The 17,728-nt window shown below is 41.1% G+C and overlaps 1 protein-coding gene across 4 annotated transcripts in view; it reads left to right on the top strand.

Annotated features, from left to right (window-relative positions):
- BCAS1 (brain enriched myelin associated protein 1) overlaps nt 1–17,728 on the top strand; it is a 1,015,193-nt gene that overhangs the window by 661,681 nt on the left and 335,784 nt on the right. The gene's annotated exons all lie outside the window — the stretch shown is intronic.

Genomic DNA, 17,728 nt, shown 5'->3' with positions numbered 1-17,728 from the left:
GAGATCGGAGAGGTTAGCAGGGAAGTACTAGTCGAACAAACAAATGGGATACGGATACTAGGAAATGAACGGCAAGATGTTTTACAACAGGAAGAATGGCCAAAGAAATGGAATTAAATTTACCAACCTTTGTTGCTGATATGGACACCAGCTGACCAGGTACTGTTGACTTAACTTTATATTTCAATTTTAACATTTATAATTTTTCCAGTATGGTTATAGGGCCTCAACACCATAAATTATTCTTAAAAGGTTTCAAATTTATTCCTGCGACTAGAGCCCGGGTTGAGGACTCTGTGCTTGACCTGAAAATGTTTCGCCGGAAATTAAATCTGAAGGTTATGTTTGACAGTGGGAGAGCAAAAGCACCTGAAACTAATGACTGTAAAAGAAGTAGTACCTTCAACCCTCCATTGCATCCAGTCATTAGTGTATTTGAAAGGCAGTGTGAGAGGGAAATAAGAACAGTTTTGGGGAACAAAGCACAAAGATTCTACAATCTTACTAATGAAGAGACTCAGTTGCTGAAAGAACTTAAGCAAAACAACAGAATCCGGTGCATGAAGCCGGATAAAGGAGGAGGGCTGGTGATTATGGAGTCAGATGACTATTAAGGTCGTATGCTGAATTTGTTGAATGATACTGAAGTTTATGGGATAGCTTCCCTAAACGAAGTTAATTTAGTATACAGATCCATCAAGATAGTATTGGACAAACTTTTATTTGACTCCATTTCAAAGCTCCTCTATGACTATCTTAGGGTGGAAAATCCAATTCTTCCAAAAATGTTTGGTATCCCTAAGATACATTCCAATATGGAAGATCCACCCTTGCGTCCAATTGTTGCTGCAAGAGGATTGGTGACTGAACCTCTAGCTAAGTTTGTGGACAGGAAACTTAAGCATTTATTAGACAGGTTTCCACATATCATAAAGGACTCTTGGGACCTGTTGAACAAGTTACAATCTGTTGTTATTCCAGATTACTCGAAGTTGGTGACTTGTGATGTACAAAGTCTCTTTACAGTAATTCCACAAGAGACTGGTCTGAGCTGGTTCAAAGATATAGTATTTCAGTACTTCACGATGGTGACAAGGAAATTATGTGTAATTTTATGGATTTGGTCATAAATAAAATTGTTTTATTATTTGAGGGTGAATTTTATAAACAGAATCAGAGTGTTGCCATGGGTGCAGCATCACCCCCATTTTTGCGAACAGTTATGCTTTGGTGGGAATTGAATGTATTATTTCAATCGCTGTTATACAAGTATTGCTTGGTATATTTTAGATTTTTGGACGATTTATTTTTTGTATGGACAGGCACTACAGAACAATTAGGTATGTTTATTGATTTTATGCAAAACAGTTAGAATTTTTTGAAATTTTCCCACAAAATGGATAACAAGGTTATAAATTATTTGGATATTTTATTTTTGAACAAGGGGACGGCACACTCACTACAAGAGTGTTTAGGAAACCTACACATTGTAATACATACTGTCACCCAATGCATCAGAATAAAGGAGTAGTAAAAAATCTGTTAATTTGTGCATCAAGTCTAACATCTGATTGTTCAGATTGTATAGAGGAATTTTTTATTGGTTAAAAACATGTTTATTGATCGGGGCTACCCCCTTGAAACTTTGAAGAAAATTGCTAATAAAGTTTGGAGTGGGAGAGAGGATAGGTATGCACCAATTATTAAACATGGTATGATACATTTGGTACATAACACAGATGAATACAGCTAATACTTTTTCAGGTAACAACAATATGGTGATGTACTTACACAACAGATGCTAAGGCAATTGAAAGGATTATAAATAGAAACTGGATGTTGCTGCAATCCGACAGCAACTTCACATATAAGAATAAGCAAAATGTCAAAGTGGTTTTGGAAAAAACGCCCATGAGTTTCGGTGTTCCCACAACTAGGAAGTGCCAACAGTGTGCCTATTGCTCTTATATTGGGTCTATATTAAATTATCGAATGGAACAAATGTCAAATGGCCGAAATATCAAAAGTGCCGTTCATTGAGTTCTGGTTTGTGGGATTAGGGTGCAGTGAAGATCGAGAATTTTGCCCTTTCCTCACTGTAGAGCGATCTCCGAGTTGGTATATTAATTAGCAGGGGTGTGGGGGGCACAGCCCCCCACAAAACCAAGTAATTTTAGCGGCACTTTCGATATTTCGGTCGTTTGACATTCGTTCCTTTCGATAATTTAATATAGACCCCTTATATTAATGTAAACAAGCAGGGTGCAGTTTTGAACAACATTACTTTATGGGATGCAGCAACACATTTGAATTGCAGATCTCAGAAAATGATTTACCTTGCTACATGTTGCACATGTTGTGTGTTTTATATTGTTAAGACTAATAATAGGTTGACGCAAAGAATCTACCAGCATCAATACATTATAAGGAAAAGAGACAACAAAAGTGCACTAGCAAGGCACTCTATGTGCTGTGCAAAATTTAACAAGTTTTTCTTGATTCTTGAGCAAATTAAGGTAACGCCATTATCAGGTGATTGGGAGAACCAACCACTTCATAAAGAAATGTTGTGGCAGGTGAGATTAGATGCAACCAACCCCCTGGGTTTGAATGAATACCTTTCTATTTCTAGTGAACTGAAAAGAAGAGCATTAACCCTTTAGCATGTTGTGGGCTTATAACACCTGGTTTGTTTGCATGAAAAACCTAAGATACTGTAGCTTTTACTCAGTTAATTCTGGTGTGTTTAATTAATGACTAACCATCATTGGTGGTTTTGAATAGGTGTGTCATTTTACTTGTACTTTTAGCCTTGGATTTTAAACATTCTTCTTGGTTCTAATGATGTCTGAACTATCAGATGAAAGTGCTTAACCGAGTGGATTTTTGTTACTGAAGATTAAAACCGTGGTTTGCTTTACTGACTGGATTGTCTGGAATTATTATTATCCTTTTAGGCACCTGTTTATTGAGGACATGCAGGTACTAATGGAGGCAAAAAAGCCTGTTACTATAAAATCAACTATTACCAAATGGAAAAGGTTTTCTGTTTGGTGCCAACAACATAACCAGCACCCATTCAAGGCTAGTAGTTTTCTGGTTCTACAATATTTGAGTAAGTTACTATACTATGGCCCTTCTTATTCCTCCATCAAAGTACATTCATTAGCCATTTCAGCATGTCTGTCCATGGATCCTCCTCTTTCAATGCAATCTTCTGTCATAATGTTCTTGAAAGAGGTTTTGCATAAGAGGCCTTCAAGAAAACCTCCTTGGGATTTTAATTTTGTGTTAGAAAATGTAACACTTTCTCCATTTGAACCAGCTAACCTGATTGACTTGAGGTTGTTAACACGAAAAGTAGTTTTACTGGTTGCCCTGACCTCTACAAGAAGGATATCTAAGCTGTAAGCTGTTATGGTAAGTGAGCCTATCTCATATTCCATAGGGACAGGGTTGCTTGGAGAACTGATCTTTCTTTTATGCGTAAAGTGGTATCCAAGTTTACTTTAATCCAAACTGTCCATGTCCCTATTTTCTTTCCTGAACCCAAAATGAGGGAAAAAGGATACTCTATACCTTGGTTGTCCCCAGGCAACTCAGGTGCTACCTTTAAAGAACTAAATCTTTTAGATCTTCAAATGAATCATTCATTTCTTGTGGAGGTAAGGAGAAGGGACAACCTGTGTCAAAACAGGCTATTTCCAAATAACTGTCTAAGGCTATTACCTTTTGTTATTCTCACCATAACACAAGTATAGCAGGGAGGGTCAAGGGCCACTCTACCAGTGCCTTGGCTTCATGTATGGCTTTTTGGAAAGGGGTGGATTCTAGAAGTATTCTAGAAGTTGCTACTTGGTCCTCTGTACACACTTGTATAATGCATCATAATCTTGATTCCTTCTCTAGGTCCTGATCAAGCTTTGCTAGGACCATTCTTCAAGGGCTCCTGGACTTTTTCCACCTCCAAAATGTAGTTAGCTAAGGCTTTTGCAACATTGATCAATATGATAAACATAGTATAATTGTGTAAGCAAAGCTTACCATAACAGTACATGTTCGAATGGTCCTTCATCTCACTTGTTTATTAATCTTTTTTTTGTGCCAGGGTGTAGACATTTATTTTTTATTGTTCCTAGTTTTGTCATTTCAGGACTCAACCTCCTTCTCTCTGCTGGCAGGAAAGGTCTGAAAGGCGTTGTGCCCAGTCTTGTGTTTTGGTCAACTCAGTTTGAGCTGCCTGTCAGTTTGGGCATGCGGAGGGTGCCCTTGGAAGCTGGCTGATTGTTATATCCTTCACAGGATATAACCAGTGTAACTAATGCTAATGCAGTAGTAACCATTTGAACATTCTACTGTTATAGTAAGTTTTAGTTAACTGTACCATTCATGTACCAGAGCTAAGGCCACTGGTACTGTTTTTAGGATGTTTGCCTGGCTTCAGTCTCAGAACCTCTCAGATTATTTGAAAAATGAGATTTTAAATCATCTTTTGGATAGAGACTTAATTTTTGGTTCATCTGCTGCAGAGATTATCAAAAAGTGTGATGAAAAAGACAGTTTCATCAAAAAACAAAATAAACAGTTTCACAAAACTGGAGGTAAACAGAAATTTAAAAAGAACTGGCAAGGGGGTTCCAAAAAAGAATTCAAGAACACTCTCTAAACCGGGATCAGTCCAACAAGTCAGACTGACTATTTAAGGGGTCTTGTCTCCCACCCTGTAAGTCCCTTTCCTTTCCAGAAAGTCTGAATCTCCACTTTTCTCTTTAGCAGCAAATAGTTTCAGAAAAAAATGGGTTCTAAAGATCATTCATCAAGGTTACAGATTACAGTGGGAGTAAATCCTCTCCTTTTCAGTGGGTAATTCCTCAACCACCAGAACAGACTCCTCTGTTTCCACTATCCTTCAACACATGCTGTCCCAGTGAGAGATAGAACACATTTCTCCTTCCTAAGTTGGGAACGGCTTTTACACAAGGATGTTTTTTGGAGAACAGTTCTGGGTCTTTCTTTCCTAAACCTGTTTGTGATAGTGCCCAAGTTGCAAATACTGTCAATTCACAGCCTTTATCTCATTCTTCATTTAACTCTAGATTTAAAAGTTACTTATCATCACACCCCTATTCATTCATACTTCAGGAGTTTCTTAAGGTTTTGTGTGTGTGGATCACACTGTCAGTTCCCTGCCTTACCCTTTGGACTACCCACTGCACTAATAATGTTCACAAAGTGTCTAGCTCCAGTTATAGCACATTGCAGGAAGCAGGATATCTACATTTCTCCATATTTAGTTGACTTGCTTATTTTTATCTTTTTCAAATTATCAGGATTCTCACACTTGGGTGAGAGATATATTACACAAGCTGAGATTTCAAGACAAAATTTAAAAGTCTTTTTTGACTCCTTTACACAGGATTGTGTTCCTAGGGTGTCAGATAGACATGTCAGTTCAAAGAGCTTTTCTTTCACAGAAAAAAAATAAATCTATATCTAGATCTGTCTCTAAGGCTTTCCACTCAGACTTCAGTCTCTGCAAGGGAATGCCTCAGGATTTTGGGTCTCATAGCATCTGTGATTTGTATGATACCTCTGGCAAGGCTCCAGATGAGAAAGATGCAATGGTATCTGAAGTCTCTTCAGCCCAACACCAATATCCTTTATCATTTCAAATCCCAGTGCTATGGTTTGTGGGAAAAGAACTCATTTGGTGGAGACAGCAAATTTCTTTAAATCCAATCCCCCCCCCCCCCTTCAAAGCAGTCAGTCACCACACAGACCTCAAACTTTGCTTAGGGAGCAGTTTTAGGAGGGATTAAAGTGCAAGGTATGTGGGACACCAAGGATTCTTGCTCTGATCAATGCACTCAACTCTGTGAATCACCTTTGGTTCCCTGGACCTCTTCAAGTTGTTACAGACAATACCACAGTCACATAGTACATCAACAAGGGGGAACCAGATCATATCACTTTTGCAGATGAGCCATATTAGCCTTGGATATAGCTTCACAGCACTATCTCACACTACAGGCATCCTCCATTTCATCAGAGAAAAATTGCATGGCAGATAAGCTAGGCAGGACAAGGGCAGACCCTTACAAATGGAAATTAGAGCGGGTGGTTTTCTGAGATTTGATCCGTCTTTAGGAGTTCCTCAAACAAACATATTTGCTTCCTGTCTGAACAATCAGCTAAGATTCTGCTCCAGGACTCCATGCAAGAAGGCCTGGAAGACAGATACCTTTTCCTTTTCTTGGACAGGAATGTTTCTGTATGCTTTCCCACCCTTTCCACTAATATCCTGGATATTTCTGAAGATTCAGAAGGAATTCCCTATGATCATTGTGGTAACATCCTTCTGGCACAGGCAGCATTGTTTTTTCAGTCTTTTGGAAATGACCAGGTCAATTACCACAAGCTTCCTTAGAGAATGGAATCTGCTTACGTAAGATCAGGGGGTGTCAAATGGACCCCGACCCCAATCAACTTCAGCTGTCTTAATTCCCTTTAGGCACACATTTACTGTGGATGTCCAGCTGGTACTAATGGAGACAAAAACACTCTCCTACTAGAAAATCATATATTATATGTTCATAAGTTCATAGGTAGGTACTAGGCTATCGGCCCAAGGGCCTACGTAAGCCTAGCCAGCAAGGTTCCATAGCTTACGCCACCCAAGAAAGTTATTTTCCTGTGCCACTGTCTGGCAAAGACACAGAAGTGATCCCCAGGGTGTATTTTCTATTTTCCGATCCACTCATCAAGATTTTTCTTGAAGAGTGCTAATGAAGACGTTTGCTTGACATAGATGGGTAGCTTGTTCCAGAGTATAGGAAGTCTCTGGGACAGGAATCTATCCCTCCAGCATGTCCTGTTTATTGTGGTGACAAGGTTTAGGTCCCTAGAGCATGTAGCTTGGAGGGATTGGGATTTCTTTAGGTGTAGCATGTCCAACAGCTCTAGGTTTGACATAGCTTTATATGTTAGGCAGAGATCACCTCGGAGTAGGCGATGTGCTATGGAGTAAAGCAAAGTTTTCTAGTTTGTTTGAATGACATAACCAACACTCATTCAGGGCTAGTGTCTTTCTGGTTTTGTAATATTTCTGTAAGCTACTATCATGCATCCTTTCTTACTCCATCATCAGGGTTCATTTACTGGCCATTTCAGTATGTCTGCTCATGGATTGTCCTCTTTCAATGCATTTTCATGTCAAAATGTTTTTGAAAGTTGCTTTGCGTAAGAGGCCTACAAGAGGTGTTACCTCTTTAGTATCTTACTTTTTGGTTAGAGAAGCTAAAACTTCCTGCATTTGAACAAGCTAACCTGGCTGACTTGAGGTCTTTAACATAGAAAACTGTACTACTGATTGCTCTGACCTCTGCAAGAAAAGTATATGACTTGCAAGCTCTTATGATGAATCAACCCTATCTCAGTTTCCACAGAGACAGAATTCCTTTGAGGGCTAATCCTTCTTTTTATGCCTTAAGTGGTATCCAAGTTTACTTTAAACCAAATTATCCATCTCCCCATTTTCTTTCCTGAACCTAAACATGAGGGCGAAAGCATTATCCACACCTCGGATGTCTACAGACAACTCAGGTATAATCTTGAAAGGACTAAATCTTTCAGATCTTTGGATCAGTTGATCTTTTGTTGTGAAGGTGAGAAGAAGTGACAACCTGTGTTAAGACAGACTATTTCCAAATGATTATCTCTGGTTATTACCTTTTGTTATATTCACCACAATAAAACTATTCCAGATCAACTAGGGCCTTGGCTTTATTTTTGGATGTTTGGAAAGTGTTGGATCCTAAAAGTATTCTAAAAACAGCAACATTGTCCTCTGTACATACATTTGCAAGGCATTACAAGCTTGAGTCCTTCTCTAGGTCCAGACTAGACTTTGTTAGGCCATTATGCAGGTGCTCCTGGACCCTTCCCTTCTACCTCCCAAATGTAGTAAGCTAAGGTAATCTACCCGTATATCTATGTCTTCTGCAGCAGTGATTAATATGAACATATGACATCTGTGTAAGTAAACTTACCAGAACAGTTGATATTCGAATGATCACTGCTGCAGTGGCCACTGCCTCCGTCCCTCCCTCGCCCTTGTTTTTGGTGTGTTGCTTATGCCATGGTGTAGACACTTATTTTTTGTTGTTCCTAACATTGTCCTTTCAGGGTTCAGCCCCCCTCTCATGTAAGCTCTGAAGAGCTTGGCACCCAAATCTGTCTTTAGAGTCATCCCAGTTTAAGCTGACTAATGGTTTGGACATGTGAAATACCGCAAAGCTTTGGAAGCTGATAGGCTGTTATATCCTTGGCAGGATATAACCCATGTGTCTAAGTCTACTGTAGCAAAGATCATTTAAACATCTACTGTTATTATAAGTTTACTTACATAGCTGTACTTTCTAGTGTGCATATGAGTATGTTTTTGGCAATTGCATTCCTGGTTAACAGTGATGGTTGAATGGGTGATATTACCATTATCGGCATAAATACTAGCCATTGCAAGTATTTTGCATATCATTTGACATTGCTGCATGGTCTCTCAAATCAAAAGTGAAAAGATGTTGTAACACTTTTATGGTTCTAACAACACAGACCCACTAACCCGAGTACATTAACTATTTTAACTTAAGTGGTCAAATAATAGTAAGTCTCAGTAAAAATAATACAGGTGACAGTAGGACAGATGATTAGCATGTGGAGGACAAGCCCTCATGTACTTCTCATGTAGCAGAGTTCTAAATCAGACAGTCTTCAACCTTTCCCTCTCAAACCAACCACACAGTACTGAAGAAACAAACAAAACTCTGAATGCTTTATAAACATAAATCCTTCCTCACACCCAAACTCCAGGCTGCCAGTATACCATACTGCCTCTCCTTTTGTAAAAGAGTGGACTAGTGGACCTAAACATGCTGACTCAGTGCTAAACCACTGAAATGGAAGGTTTTCTGCCAGGCAGAAGCCACCAACATAGCATTGTCATGTGGTGGCTATTTTAGAATGGCCTGTATTTTCTGGTCAGCTTCAGTACTACCAGCTGTGCACCACTCCTCAGAAGTTCCTAAAGACAGCCTCATTTTATGGCAGGTGGTACCACTACACCTGACAGAGAAGATGACTGATTTTAGCCTATGGGAGCCTTCTCCTCCATTTCTGCAACATTTACAACCAAACATTACATTATCACAGGACATGCCTACATCTCTCTCTCTCTCTCTCTCTCTCTCTCTCTGTCAGCTTAGAGCTGACTTTTACATCAGATAAACTGCTCATAATTTGGGAGGACCTATTCTCCCCCATCTTTATCCTGTAGTGTCTGTAAACTCCCCTGAAATTGTCACTATTAAAGGTAGATGCCTTTTGACAGACATGTGTATGTTACATAATCATAAAAGGCAGGTACAATGATGATTTGGTCATCCACAGTCCATCTCCAGAAAATGATTTCAGACTCCTGCTAAACTGGCTCTCTGACAAACATCTCATCTAAATTAGCTGGCTGTGTGGCAAAGTGAGATGAAACCCTGACTACATCCTAGATGACCAAGGAACATATAGCAACCTGAGTGCAAGAACAGCAGCCAAAGGAGAAAGGGATGCATATATATATATATATATATATATATATATATATATATATATATATATATATATATATACAGAGTGTGTGTGTGTGTGCCTCTGTGTGTGTGTGTGTGTGTGTGTGTGTGTGTGTGTGTGTGTGTGTGTGTGTGTGTGTGTGTGTGTGCATGTGCGTAATGCCAGATCACCTTACCCTAGTTCAAGTAAGGTGGTGTGGAGAGTTGTAGTTCTCAAAGCCATTACAGTACCACTGTACAGTGTGCAGATGCAGAGTATAGGCTGGAAATGGTTGTCCATGCAGTAACCTTCATTGCATTGTCTGAATGCACTGATAGAAGGTATAGCATGTAGGGGTTAGGGCATAAGTGAAAATCCCCTATGGCTGCATGTATGATTTCTGTGCTGCAATTCAGTCTCACCCCACAGTGGAACAAAAAGACATGATCATTTCTGCAGGGCATCTAGTTTTGGGTGCAAGGGCTAGGAAAAAAACATAGTATAATTCTCATCTTAAACTAGAGCAAAGTAAAGGTCATGATATTCAGAATTCTGCAAGGCAAAAAAATGTACCAGATGACAGAACCTAACAACCACTGAAACCACTTCTTATAAACTTGCTTGTCATTTCAAATATCTTGATCTGTAACCGGATTCTTCTTTGTCTCACACTGTCAACCTGAAAAGGAAGACAAACAACATATTGTTTTGGTATTACGAAAGGTCTGTGTTGATCACCTACACCTCAGACTGCTGTCACCAGTAGTGTTATAATTTTTATCCATTACATTTTTGAATGATCTAAAGGACCTTTGGCTTACCTCAGACATAATTGTAGATTGATGCTACTAGTAGCCCCTAGATTTGAACATCGCAGCTTTACTTTAAAGAGAACACTGGTTAAAGTCTACTGTTGTACAACCTATTTTATTAACTGAAAAGGATGGAATCCTGCCTTCTCTTACCCCATACATTGTCTCAGTGACAAACTCAACATGCTCATAGGTTCTTGTAACAATGCATTTAGCTGAACCTTATACACAGAGTTTGGGGGATCACCTTCCATGTATCTGAGATTGTAATTGTATAACCAAACTACTGAGAATCCTACTTATATATGCTCAGTGTTGATGTATTTCTGCATCTGATCTGCCTTGATTTCTTACAGCTTATAGCCAATAGCTATAAACTGATGCAGTAAAACTTTTTCTTGTAAGCTGTTGACAACTTAAAAAAAAAAAAAGGAGAGGAAGAAGACGAAAACAGGAGAAAAGAGAAAAAAAGAAGTTATGTACTTACCATAACGTTACATATGAGTTGTTTATCTCGCCTTTATTCTCACTGATGGGTTCGGAGCCGATCCACGGCTCCGACACAGCCGATAGCAAAGCTCAAGGTTTGCCAGTAGCTCGAGACCAAGCACCTTATCCCACAATGCACTGCTGGAATTACCTCAACAGTATATATATATATATATATATATATATATATATATATATATATATACACAAACATATACATACCCTTTTATGTATTTCTACTAAGAACACTTCCCAAAGGGGAAGAAGAAATATTGAATAACCAGGATGGTACTAGCCTCTAAGTCAACAGTCAGCCAGGAGGGGGAAGGAGGGAGGGACGTGAGAATAAAGGCGAGATAAACAACTCACATGGAACATTATGGTAAGTACATAACTTCTTTATGTGAAGTTGTTAAATCTCGCCGTTTATTGTCACTGATGGGTAGCGTCCCTAGCACCCTCAACCCTGGGTGGCTCATGGGAGTATGTTCTTCAGTACTGTAGAAAGAAAGGAAGACCTGTCCCTGGAAGCCTTATCTACTTTGTAATGCGTGATAAAGGTATGAGGCTTAGACCAAGTGGCTGCAGCGCAAATATCGTCAAGGGGCAATTTAGCTTGAAAAGCAGAAGACGTAGAGACGGCTCTGGTAGAATGAGCCTCAGGTTTGTGTGTTAATGGCATGCTCGCATTTTCATAAACAAAGGATATACAATCGGATAACCATTTAGATAAGGTGGTTTTAGCCATTGGATTGCCTTTTCTTGCTTCTGAGAAGGATACAAATAGTTGGTCTGATTTTCTAGTATCCTTAGTTCTGTCAAGATAAAATCTGAGCTGTCTGTGAACGTCAAGTTTGTGCAGCATGTATTCCAATATGCTAGAGTGGTTGGGAAAAAAGACTGGCAGCTCAATGACCTGATTGATATTTGACTCAGAACAGACTTTAGGTAAAAATGAGGGGTTTGTTCTGAGAGATACTCTATCAACATGGAAAATCATGTAGGGTGGTCTGATAGATAATGCTTGAAGTTCTGACACTCTGCGGGCAGAAGTAATGGCCACAAGAAATATTGTTTTCCAGGATAAAAATTTGAGATCACAAGAAGATGCTGGTTCAAAATGAAGAAGAATAATTTGAGACAGCATAAGGTTTAAATTCCAGGGAGAATAGGGAATTTTGATCGGAGGTCTCATATGAAGAACGCCTTTAAGAAAAGTCTTAGATAATTTATTGCCTATAACATTTGAGCCACCAAACCCAAGGTGAAAATTTGAGATGGCAGCTAAATGAACTCGAACTGTAGCAGCTGCTGCCCCTTCCTTAAAAATTTTTGTCAAGAATTCTAAAATAGAAGATAGCGGAGCTCGGAAAGGGTCAATGTTCTGCGTGTTGGCCCAAATTGAGAACCTTTTCCATTTACTGCCATATAATGTCCTGGTAGATGGCGTGTGAGAAGACAAGAGAATTTGTCTTGTATCTTCTGAAATTGAATGAAGCCTGGCAATTAGGGGAAGTGGATTAGCCAAGCAGTCAGTTTCAGGGACTGCAGAGAAGGATGAAGGTCCCCTGATGGGTGCGTCAGAAGGTCTGGAACTGGGTCCAGGATCCATGGTTCTTCCAACAGATGATGGTGGAGAAATGGAAACCAAATCTGTCAAGGCCAGTAGGGGCTATGAGTATAACAGTCCTTCCCAGCGATTTTGCTTTCTGTAAAAATCTGGGGATTAATGGGAAGAATGGAAATGCACAAAGGAGACCCGGGGGCCAATCATGTAAAAGTGCATCTCTCGGGGGATGACCGGGAGGTGGTATTAGGGCAAAGTAGCTTCTGCATTTTGAATTGATGTGGCTGGCAAAAAGGTCGCAGCAAGGCTGGCCCCATTTGTGGAAAATCAACTCCGCAACCTGTTGTTTGAGAGACCACTTGTGAGGGAGCAATATCGCCCTGCTTAGCTTGTCTGCTATCACGTTGGATTTCCCTGGGATGTGCGTTGCTAAGAGAAAATGCTGGGATGACACAGCCCATTGCCAGACCCTGAGGGCTTCTCGACAAAGGGGGTAAGACTTGGTTCTGCCTTGCTTGTTCAAGTACCAGACTACTGACATGTTGTCTGTCTGAATTGCAATAGTTCCTAGAGGGAGAGAGTCCTGAAAGTACTGCAATGCCAGAAGCACCGCTCTCAACTCTAGAACATTGATGTGCAGATGTGATCCTTGATCTGTCCATGTGCCTTGGGAAGTCTTTCCCTGAAAATGCCCCCCCCCCACCCTATCAGGGAAGTGTCCATGGTCACAGTGGTTACTGGGGGGGGGGGGACAAAGGGTCTTCCGATTGTGACATGAAGAGACATCAACCACCATCGAAGGTCTCTCCTGCAAGAATCCATGATGAGAGTCATGTGGTGCATTGGTAGTTTCTGGTAAGACCACTGAGTGAAGAGGAGCCATTGAAGAATTCGCATATGCATCCTTTGCGAGTGGTATAGCCAGGATTGCTGCCACCATCAAACCTAGCACCTTCAATACCTCTGCTGCTGTAGCTTTGTTCTTTGACACCAGTGAGCTGACATTTTGGCAGAGAACAGAGACTCTTTTGACAGGAAGACATAGAGTGGTAGTTGAGGTATCTAACTCTGCTCCTATAAAAACAGTATGCTGCGATGGCGATAAGGCAGACTTTTCGAAGTTGATTGTAATGCCTAATTGATGGCAGTGTGTCAGAGTGTATTGTGTTGCCTGAGTCAATTGATGCCTGGTGGCAGTGGTGAGGAGCCAATCGTCTATGTATGGAAACACCTGGAATCCTAGATGTCTCAGGTGAGCCGTGACCACTGCCATGCATTTGGTGAACACTCTGGGGGCTGTAGTGAGACCAAAGGGCAGGGCTCGAGACTGGTAATGATTGGCTCCCAGCCAGAAGAGCAGATGATCTCTGGAGCATCTGTTCATCTTTATGTGATAGTATGCGTCCTTGAGATCTATGGAGCACATCCAATCGCCTTTCCCTAGGAAGGGAAGAATGGACTGAAGCGTGACCATTCAGAACTTCTCTTTCTTTATGAACTGGTTGAGTCTGCTGAGGTCCAAGTTAGGTCTCCAGTCCCCTGTTTTCTTTGGTACCAAAAAGAATCTTGAGTAAGTTCCGAATCCAACTTGGTCTGCTGGGACTGGTTGGATGACTCTTTTTTTCTAGCAATCTGTGGACCTCTACGATTGCTTGTTCCCTGACATTGGGTGGAACATCTGGGATTCTCTTTAGAGGAATAGGAGGGGAAGAGAATGGTATGAAATATCCACTGGAAATGATGCTTTGTACCCAAGTATCTGATGTTATGTTTAGCCAGGCTTCTGGGTACAAAGACAAGTGACCCCTGACTGCCTCCAGAGCCAAACAGTCAGGCCCCCTTTCAGGGGCGCTGGTAGAATTGACCAGAGAACTGACCCCTGTCACCCTGTTGCTGTGGACTCCCTCTGCCAGGCTTGTTTTTGAAGAGCAATGCCCGTACTAGCTGCTCTACTCGAACCAACCGCTGCATAGGATATGAGATGCATGGATGAGTTTACCCCTGAGTTTAGGGTAGCGAGCTGGGCGTTGACTTTGTCAGGCACCCCTGCAGCTACCGTACCCTGGAGAGTATCGCCTAGCTCTTTCAGGAGGTCTCTCTGTAGTCTCGTAAAGTGGTTAAGTAGTTCAGTGATCACAGAGAAAAAGTCGCTGAACTAAACATGCGCTTCCCATATCTATCCATGACCTTAGAATCCCTGTTAGGGGGATGGATAGAGGTGGATGTCTCAGATACTTCCTTTTTGGTGGCTGCAGCTACCACCATGGCATCAACAGACACTCCCTTTGTCAAAAATGGCTTGTCCACTGGGGCAGACATGAATTTATTGGGCTTACGAAGAACAGATTCCATGGCCTCCAGTGACTCCCATGCCTTATGAGAAATCTGTTCCATGAGCTCGTCGTAAGGTGGAGACATCCAAAAAGTGGAAGATTGAGACCCAAAAGCCTTCAAGAGCATGGACTCATCCTTAGTAGGGGTCTTAGATTGCCAATAGCCCCTCTGACTAAGGATCTCTAGTATCTCTGCAAAGGAGATATCCTCAGAGGGGGATTGAGGGAACCCTCCTGACTCATCTAAGTCCATGTCAGATGTCAAAGACTCCTGTGGGGAGTCTAAGTGCCTCCTCTTGCACAGTCTCTTCCTGGGCACCTCCTCAGTGGGGGGGATCTGGAGAGGTCTCAGAAGAGATGGGGATGCCCTCTGGGGGTACTTGAGGCTCGGGGTCTCTACGCTTAGAGGGACCGGTAGATGAAGAAGCAGACACAAGAGCTTGAGAGGGAAGGCTAAACCAATGCTGACATTGTCTTTGGAGACAAAACTCTCCTCATAGCATCGAAGGCACCATGGCTCCGATGAGAAGGAGTGGACGGACCAGAGAGTACCGTCCGATCCTCCCGCACCGAAACCCTGGGCTCCGAGCCCGAGGTAGGAGCCGAGCTCATCCAAGCTGAAGCCCCGAGAGGAAGAGTCGGCACCGACAAATCGGTTCGACTATCCTCCCCGGACCCAACGGGAGAGCGTCGGCTCCTAGAGTCCTCAGTCGGTGCCGAGGACATCTGAATAGATGGAGTCGATAACACCGGTGTGGGTATCGGCTCCAAGGGTTTGACAGCCATCGGTTCAGTGTCCTTCAGCTCCAAGAGTCCAGTACGGCTCGGAGAAAGAGTAGACAAATCCGGTTTCATGGTCTTCGGCACCGACAACAATTTGGCAAGTCCTGGTGCCTGTAAAAACTTCTGCACTAGCCGATCCATGTCCAAATCTGAAAGGCTGACTGAGGACTTAGCTGAATGCACCGAAGGTGCTGACTGGAGCAGAGGGGAAGAAGGAACTTCAGAGATTCAGAGACCGGCTCCAAAACTGAGAGCTGGCTCTGAATGAAAGGTACACTCGGTTCTGAGGTCTGTGGAACCGATGACCCTTCTACTGAAATGTTTGCCTTTTTTGTCACTTTGTCTGAAGATCTGGATTTTGAGGATTTGGAGGACGAGCTAGTACTCTCATGACTACTCAAAACCTCAGAAAAGGATTGCTGTAGCAATCCCCTGTCTATTAGCTTCCACCTTCTCTACAAGAGGACTCTTGAAGAAAAGGAATGGCAAATGCTGCAAGTGTCTTGGAGGTGTTTAGCCCCCAGACAGTAGACACATTGAATGTGTCCATCAGTGATGGACATTTTCTGCCCACAATCTGGGCATTTTTTGAATCCCGATTTAGGATGGGATTTCTCCTTTTCATCCGACATAGTTAGTAACAAACAGTAAACAGAAAAGAGTAAGACAGAAAAGTCCTTACTCACTTGTAAAGATCCACAAAACTACTAAGCCCAAACCGGGCACTAACTATAACAATATAATTACAGATTACAAATATAGAGCTGAGAGGCCCACAGAGAAGAACCCTGACTATTAGAAAGACTAAAAAGAGTAAATAGGGCTAAAGGCCCACACAAACCAAGAAGCCAACAGGGCACTAACTTTTTAAACTGTTTAAAACTACATAAACTACAGATTATATTAATAAACAACCTGATATTAACACACAACTATTTTAGTAACAAAAAGTAAAGGTTTCTTTATAAACTTGCTGTTATTTTTCCCACAAATGGTCCAAGCTAGCTGGATCACCAAGATCTCTCTTGCCGCGGCAAACTAGATCTGAGGTAATTCCAGCAGTGCATTGTGGGATAAGGGGCTTGGTCTCGAGCTACTGGCAAACCTTGAGCTTGCTATCGGCCGTGTCGGAGCCGAGGATCGGCTCCAAACCCATCAGTGAGAGTAAACGGCGAGATTTAACAACTTCACATGAAATGTTTGCCTTCATGTTGCGATGTGTGATATGCTGGCACATTGATTTTATAAACTATATTTCTTCCTGCACATCTTTTCTTTCCTGGAATGGTTTTGGAAAGGTTGTAGGCTACATCAAAGAAATGGCTCATCAAAAATGTAGATTATGCATTGCAGTTACCTTTGAAAACTATGCAAAATTAAACATATTTACCAACTGCAGTATCCCACAATTGGAGTGAATACACAGAGTTTATTTTATTTTATTTTTATCGAGTCTGTTAAGCAGGATTATGGGCTGTTCCAAAAAGGACCTATTTCAGGCAAGGGTGGCCTAAAGTAATTCAAGAAAATTACGATGAGTTAAAATGAGTGAAAAAGTACATAAAAAGGAAATACGTTTACAAAAGGCACTGCGAAGCAAATGAAGTAAGACAGTGTATAACATTAACGTAATCGAAGAGTGTGCACATGTGAATGTGTGAATATTATATATGACATATACATATATAGATATCCTTTAGTCATGAACTCAAATAGTATATATAACTGATGCAATATAAAACTTCTATAATGATTTTTTTTGTTTTAACTGCAGGACATCTTACTAATTCTCTTTATGTTATGCACTGAAACATTTACTATATGTGCAGTATTGTGGCAGAAGAAAAATCAAAATCATGTTTGTTTTTCAGAAATGTCTGACCCTTCCAAAGCATAATGTCATGCATTAAGAAACAAAGGACTGTTGTGTGTGTAGATTTGTCACAGCTGCAGCTACTGCATAAGCCAGCTAGGCCATGTGTTGCATTTCACAAAAATTGTCATTGTTAACAGAAAAGTAGCTTTGTATGAACTGCAACATTTAGGTCAGAATGTCACTTCTAGGAATGAAAGAGATTATAGTTAGATTCTGAGACACAGTTAACTCTAAGAGTACACTGAACACTGCAAAACTATATCCAATAGGC

The sequence above is a fragment of the Protopterus annectens genome, chromosome 12.part0 (assembly GCF_019279795.1).
Source record: "Protopterus annectens isolate FY-2018-M chromosome 12.part0, PAN1.0, whole genome shotgun sequence".
In the NCBI taxonomy this organism is placed as follows: domain Eukaryota; kingdom Metazoa; phylum Chordata; order Ceratodontiformes; family Protopteridae; genus Protopterus; species Protopterus annectens.
The sequence above is the reverse complement of the archived record's forward strand: the minus strand, read 5'-3'. Positions and strand labels throughout refer to the sequence as shown.